Raw genomic sequence first — 6180 nt, forward strand, 5'->3', positions numbered from 1 at the left:
GTTTAAACTATATTGCTTGAAAAGGTGTTTTCTGATCATCACTGCAATATGTAAACATTTACCCCTTTTTCCCTTTTATGCACTGCTGGCCATAGGAAACTTAAAACTAAAGTGGGAATAGAATGTAAATTTACATTTATGCATGCCATAGTAAAGAGAAATCTTACTGCAATTTGGTTAGCACAAAGCAGAAATTTCCAGCCTGTATTTTAACCTGCAATGATGGAATGAAGAAGGTCTCCAAAAAGTCTTTGGAAATGAATGGAAAACAAGTAGTTTTCAGGCGTTTGGTCCTATGTGTATGAGTATTATATATATAAAACTGAAGGAAAAAAAAACCCTAAAGAGCAACTGTAGTGAAGGTATGGCATATTTGCTGCTATAGACTTACTTCTGTAATGAAAAACTGGGAAAGGATCTAATTGTGGAGTCAGATGTTACAGGTATCTGCAGGCAAAAAGTTATTTTGTTGACTGATCTGCTACCTCCACTCAGTGCATTAGCCACTTGGCTGTCAGTTCAGTTCTCTGAAAGTTACATTTGCCATGCTCTATCACAGTTTATGCAGAAATATTGATGATTTTCAGTTGCTAATTTTCCACCAAATAAAACGAATGCCTGTTTTGGACGGTGATGTTTTAAGATTAGTCATATGTTGATATTTCCTTTAATGTGTATTTTAAACTGTATTAAATTCAGCTGCTTCACAACATGAAGAGTCAATGTTTTCTTTATAAGTTCTTCCAAATAAAAAGAGTAAAAATGTTTTTCATTGGCAGATTTACTTTCCATAGTAATCAGGTTATCTTTCAGAGGTTTATAGCTACAATCAAATTCAAATTCAAACCTAGTGCTGACTAAATAAAGCACCTATGTCTTGCTGATTAAGTATCCTGCAAGGGACACACATTCTTTCAAGAGAAGATCAGAAATACTCAAAAGAAAATTTATATCAACCATAAAAATTAACATCCTGTTATTTTGAAGGCCATGTTACGAAAAGACAAAATTTCTTACTACACTGTGTATTGTTCTTCTATTGTTTTTTATTCCTAGATTTTGTAAACTAAATTATAAGAAGCTTAAAATTTTTATTGCAAATGATAACCAACCTTTACAGTGATTACAGTATCCTAAAGGGGGGAAAAAATGTTCAGGCTGAATCAAGATAATCTTGTTTGCTGAAATCAATGTGTTAATTCAAGTACTGAAGAACTACTGAATGAAGTACACATGGTGTAACTCTTGGGGATAGTCCTGTGCAGGGCCAGGAGCTGGACTCGATGATCCTTGTGGGTCCCTTCCAACTCGGCATATTCTGGGATTCTGTGAAATCTTTCACCTTTTTCTGAGCTTTATCATGATACATTTTAATGAGAGATATAGTCATGACCAAAAGAATACATTGTCAACTGTGTACCTTTTATTAAATTTGTTAGGCCAAAAACATCAGCATGCATCGACATGCAGATAAAGACAATGGATTATTTCCTTTTTATTTGTGCAGTGAACAACTGTTGAAAACACTGTGATTATTCTCTGGCTCCAGGTAGATTTTCAGTCAAGAGCTTAATTACTTTTTCAGTTGAAATGGGAGTTGACAAGTTGCAAGCAATTGAAAAAAACTATTATTCTAGCAAGGTGTACTATTTTAGCTGTGGCTGACTCTTGTTAGTTAGTACACTTTCATTTTTTTAAGCAAGTGATCTCTACAGGTTAGTGTGGATAATGTCACATAAATTTCTGTTGCCTTTTCTTTATTTTCCCACTTCTTAGCAACAATAAATAACTATTTTTTCTTGGAACCTATACTAGAAATATTTTCATCATCTGCTCTGCATGATGTTTTCTATTTATCAGCCCATCAGCAGTGATTGAGAAATTCCTTTTGCGTAAACTACAGTAAATCACATGACAGTTGCTGTTATTTTTAGTGGTTATGTTAAACCATTCTATCCCTTCCAAAAGTGCAGAGGCTCATTTTTCTAGGTTGTGCAGCTTGATCTGCGGATGAAATGCCACTGGTGTGGTCTCTGTAACAGTTCCAGATCATGTCATGTAAGGATGAAACTCAATCAACTCAAAATACCTAAAACCAGTTTTGTCTTAGGACACTGTTACTGGCACTGCTTTCCCTTCCTATGTGCACTAAGCCAGTGATCACCATATATTGCACCTTTGGCTTTTCTCATGAGGTCTTCTGAATTTTAGTTTCTGATCTGCTCGGTTTGCACACTGCCTTGTGTGCGACAGCAGCATATATTTGACAGTAGTAAAATAATCTTGATGGCAGGGGATTTGCTACTTTGTCCTAATACTTGTTGCAAAAGTTTCAAGTGGAACAGAGTGATTATGGTAACATGTCAGTGAATTTTTGACATTCTGGTCTGAAGTTTGTAAAGACATTCAAGAGCTTGGTATTTTAAACTGCTCTGTAAATACAGTCTTAGTCTCAATATTGATACCACGTTTTCACAAGTGTTCAGGTTTTAGAGGGCCTGCTTGAAGATGGCAGAGTGTTTGGGGTTGGTGAACTGTTCCTAGCGGTTTGCAATGTCCACTAGAAATATTCTCTCTGGAAGAAGCTGGAAGAGCTGTTCTCCTCCAAGAAACAGTGAAAGGCAGCATTTTAAGAAGGGATAATGTATATTTCCTTGGAAGATGAGCTAAGGTCCCTTTATTTGGGAGAAATTCAACATAATGTAGGGAAGTAACAATAGGTTTTAATTTATAAGATCTCTGAAGCTTTGACTAAACCCATCACAGTTGGATCCGTCTTTCACTGCATTTCTGTGCATGTGCATGTGCTCATATGGTCAACACATGCATATATATACAGTATTGGCATGATGAAGCCTGACAGTGGTTAGAGTCCTGTATGTTGCTGAAATACACATAAATAATAATACTTGGTGTATTTTATAAATAACAGAAGGGCTTTAATGACTTTGGCTACATTTTTTTAATTGGTATGGTTATGCAGAAAGAGCATTTCTCAAATCTTAAGGAGAAAATAGGCAACTCCTACACATGGTATCTGTAGTTTTCCCTGTACACAATAGATGGCACTAGGAGACCACATGATCCGGGTTTATTTCCCACGTTCAGGCTGGCAAGTCCAATAGTTTTGTAGGTAGCTTTAATTGATTTTAATAGTCGTCTGGAGGCCCAGTTAAATGATTTTTTTATTGTGCCTTTGTGGAAAACAAGTCAGATCTAAGTTTCCTTGCCATTCCTTCCTGCCTTCGTCTAAGTAAATATGTTTTGCTACTGCAACATGTAGTTTCATAGCAACTTCAATTTCAATTTAATTTGTCTAAGTCAAAGGAGCCACTTGCTGCAGTTAGCACTGGTGCAAGCTGCAATCCAGCTGTCATTATTAAGCCACTTCTCTTGGGAAGTTTTTCCTACTCTATTACAAAGAAGGAGCATTTTATTCAGTGCTTTAGTAGAATTCAGTCAGTTTGCAATGGAGCATCAGAAGACAATATAGACCTTATTTTCATGGGACAACAGTATAAAAAGAACAAGATTTTAACATTTCAAAATTGCAGCCAGTCTGCACCCAGAAAGAATGATGTGTCAGGTTGTAAAAAAAATTCAAAGGCAGCTGCTGTATCTATTTAAAATGCACTTTTGTGTATGTATGATGCCTTTTTTTTACTTATTTCCTTGCCTAATGAAACATTTAGTTAGCATTTTTTGCATGTCCTCTGTGAAGTGTAGCAATAATCCAGGCCTCTGAACATTATTTCACCTGCAATGATATAAGCTCAGCATTGTCAGTCTTAAATAAACCACACTGAGCATGGATAATCCTCTACAAACTCACATCAAATTGTTGTATGGATAAAAAAAAGTATAGAAAGCGCTCTGACAAAGTAAGAATATGTCATTATTATAGACATCTTTAACACTGTAGAATCTTCTTAGTCCACAACAAGTCCTCTCCCAACACACACTCATAATTTTATTCATTGTAAATAGAAGGTACATTTCAAAGAAAGTTTCTCTGATGAATATCTAGACTTTCATCATAAGATCTGCAGGAACAATCTCTGTAGCCCTACTTTTATTAGGGCTATTAGCAGCTGATGGATCTCCATGCAGTTATCTTTCCTGCCTTTCAAACTGCATCAAGTGACTGAAACACATTAGATAGTTTGCATGGAGTTTTTTCTTTTGGTTTGAATTATTCGAGAGCATTTTGCTACGGCAATGGCAAGAAGAAGAGTGCTGGCAGCACAGACTAACATCACCTTGGTAAGATGGTCACAGCAAATGTCACTAAAATTTGCAATGTCATGGACAGAAAGAGGTTGGTATGAGAAGATCATGTCTGCTATAAGGGTCTTGGTTTGTGTTGTTTGGCAAAAGTGGAAACCATGCAAAAAGTCAATAGCTTAAAGTTAATTTGAAAGGTCTTGTGGAAGATTAGGGAAATTCTAACCAGGAAAAAGGAAATAATACTGTTAAAGAGATATAATATATGCCTTTGCTTTTATCTTTGAGTATAAAGGTTCTTTTAAAGTCTTTGTTCATTTTAGCTAGAATATGGAACTATTTATATTCTGTCTGTCCATGGGTGACTGGGTGATACAATTCTTGAACAATACTACAATTCAAAGGATTTTTTGTTGTTGTCCAAATCAACCAACTTCCTCCCTAAACATCCAATGTGTAGATACCTCAAAAACACTGACTATGCTCCAACCAAATGTTCTGAAACAAGGTCTTATGCAGCTAGGCTTTGTCATGTCCCATCATTTCTAGACTGGCTCTGTCTTTTCGAGTATTCTGTGCTAGATTTAATTCATATAGGTGACCTGGGAAAGACAAAGGCTGTTATTGTGAGGTTACCATAAACATTGTTTTATACAATTGCTAGTCTTTTTTCAAGGTTTGTTTTTGATAATACAATAATTTGTGGGCTTTTTTTCCCTCTGAAAAGTTATAAATATAATTTTGTACACATTTGAACCTTCAATAGGATTACACAGAAAATCTCGTCTTTACTGCTTAAAAAGGATGTTGACCATAGGTCTTGCTCTTCAGGCAAAAATGTAATGTTCAGAAATGCCTCTGAAGAAATATCCCTGTTTTCTTACAGAGAGCTATTTGGATCTTTGAAGATCCAAATTCAATAGAAGATAAGAACCTTCACTTGAAGGAAAAGTGATCTTCTTCTTTAATCAACTGATATCAGATTCCAAGCCTTCTACTGGCTTTAACTGTCAGCATTTCTCGCTCTGCTCAGCAAGCGCATATGTTGTTCACAGAGCCTGGGGATGTTTCCTGAATAGCTTCTGGTGTCAGCAGAATAACCTCAGGGATGAATCTGGAAAACAAGTTATCTCCCTGTAAGCAGTTTGAAGGAGACGTTAAGCTCTAAGACTCAGCTTGTTCTGCTTCCGCTCCTTAAACCCAACTTGTTTTCTTACTGAGGAAACAGAAACAGAGAGTTCAAAGTGAATTATTTAGACTTGAGGTCTCAGAATGGATACCACAGCTACAAAAGGATGTAGTTCTGATTAAGCCTCTAACAACATTTAATTTGAAATTCAGCGCAATTGTGTGCAAAGATCCTGGCACTGGGGCAAGATTTGAAGTAGCTGTAACAGTCTTAGAAGCAACTGAGGAGCCAGGAGCCAAGCTTCAGCAAGCACTTGTTTTCTCAGGAGTGTGGAAGCTTTCCATTGGCACGGCTTCCTATGGGTTTTGGGGGCACAGAGATGGCGCCATTTCTTATTTCTCCCTTTGTCCTCTGTCCTTCTGTGTTACCTAATACTCAATTCACACAAATTGTGTTGGCAAACAGTTCTCCTAGTATGTTAGTATTAGGATGTGGTTTCTGTGATTCTGTTCCAGAAATCATCTTTCTTCGTGACAGTCAACAAATTAGCCTTACTTTCCTCCATTTTGTGGTCTCAATTTGATGTCTGGGGAATTTAAACGTATGCAGGTAGTAAGTCATGGGTGCTCTCTGACCTGACTGCAGACCAAAATCAACTCTCAACTGAGATCTTGCGTACAGCTGGCATGGCTAGTTAGCTTAAAAGTGTTTAAACCAAATATTTGGGGTAATTATAGTATTATAGAAGATTTTAAAGGGTGATTGCCAGTGCTGTCAAAGGGTGAAGCTGACATTTTTTCAGTACCCCTCCTTGCCAAAAAGCTTTA

This window comes from Pipra filicauda, unplaced genomic scaffold (genome assembly GCF_003945595.2).
Source record: "Pipra filicauda isolate LSUMZ 115617 unplaced genomic scaffold, ASM394559v2 scaffold2_size9829703_pilon, whole genome shotgun sequence".
In the NCBI taxonomy this organism is placed as follows: Eukaryota; Metazoa; Chordata; class Aves; order Passeriformes; family Pipridae; genus Pipra; species Pipra filicauda.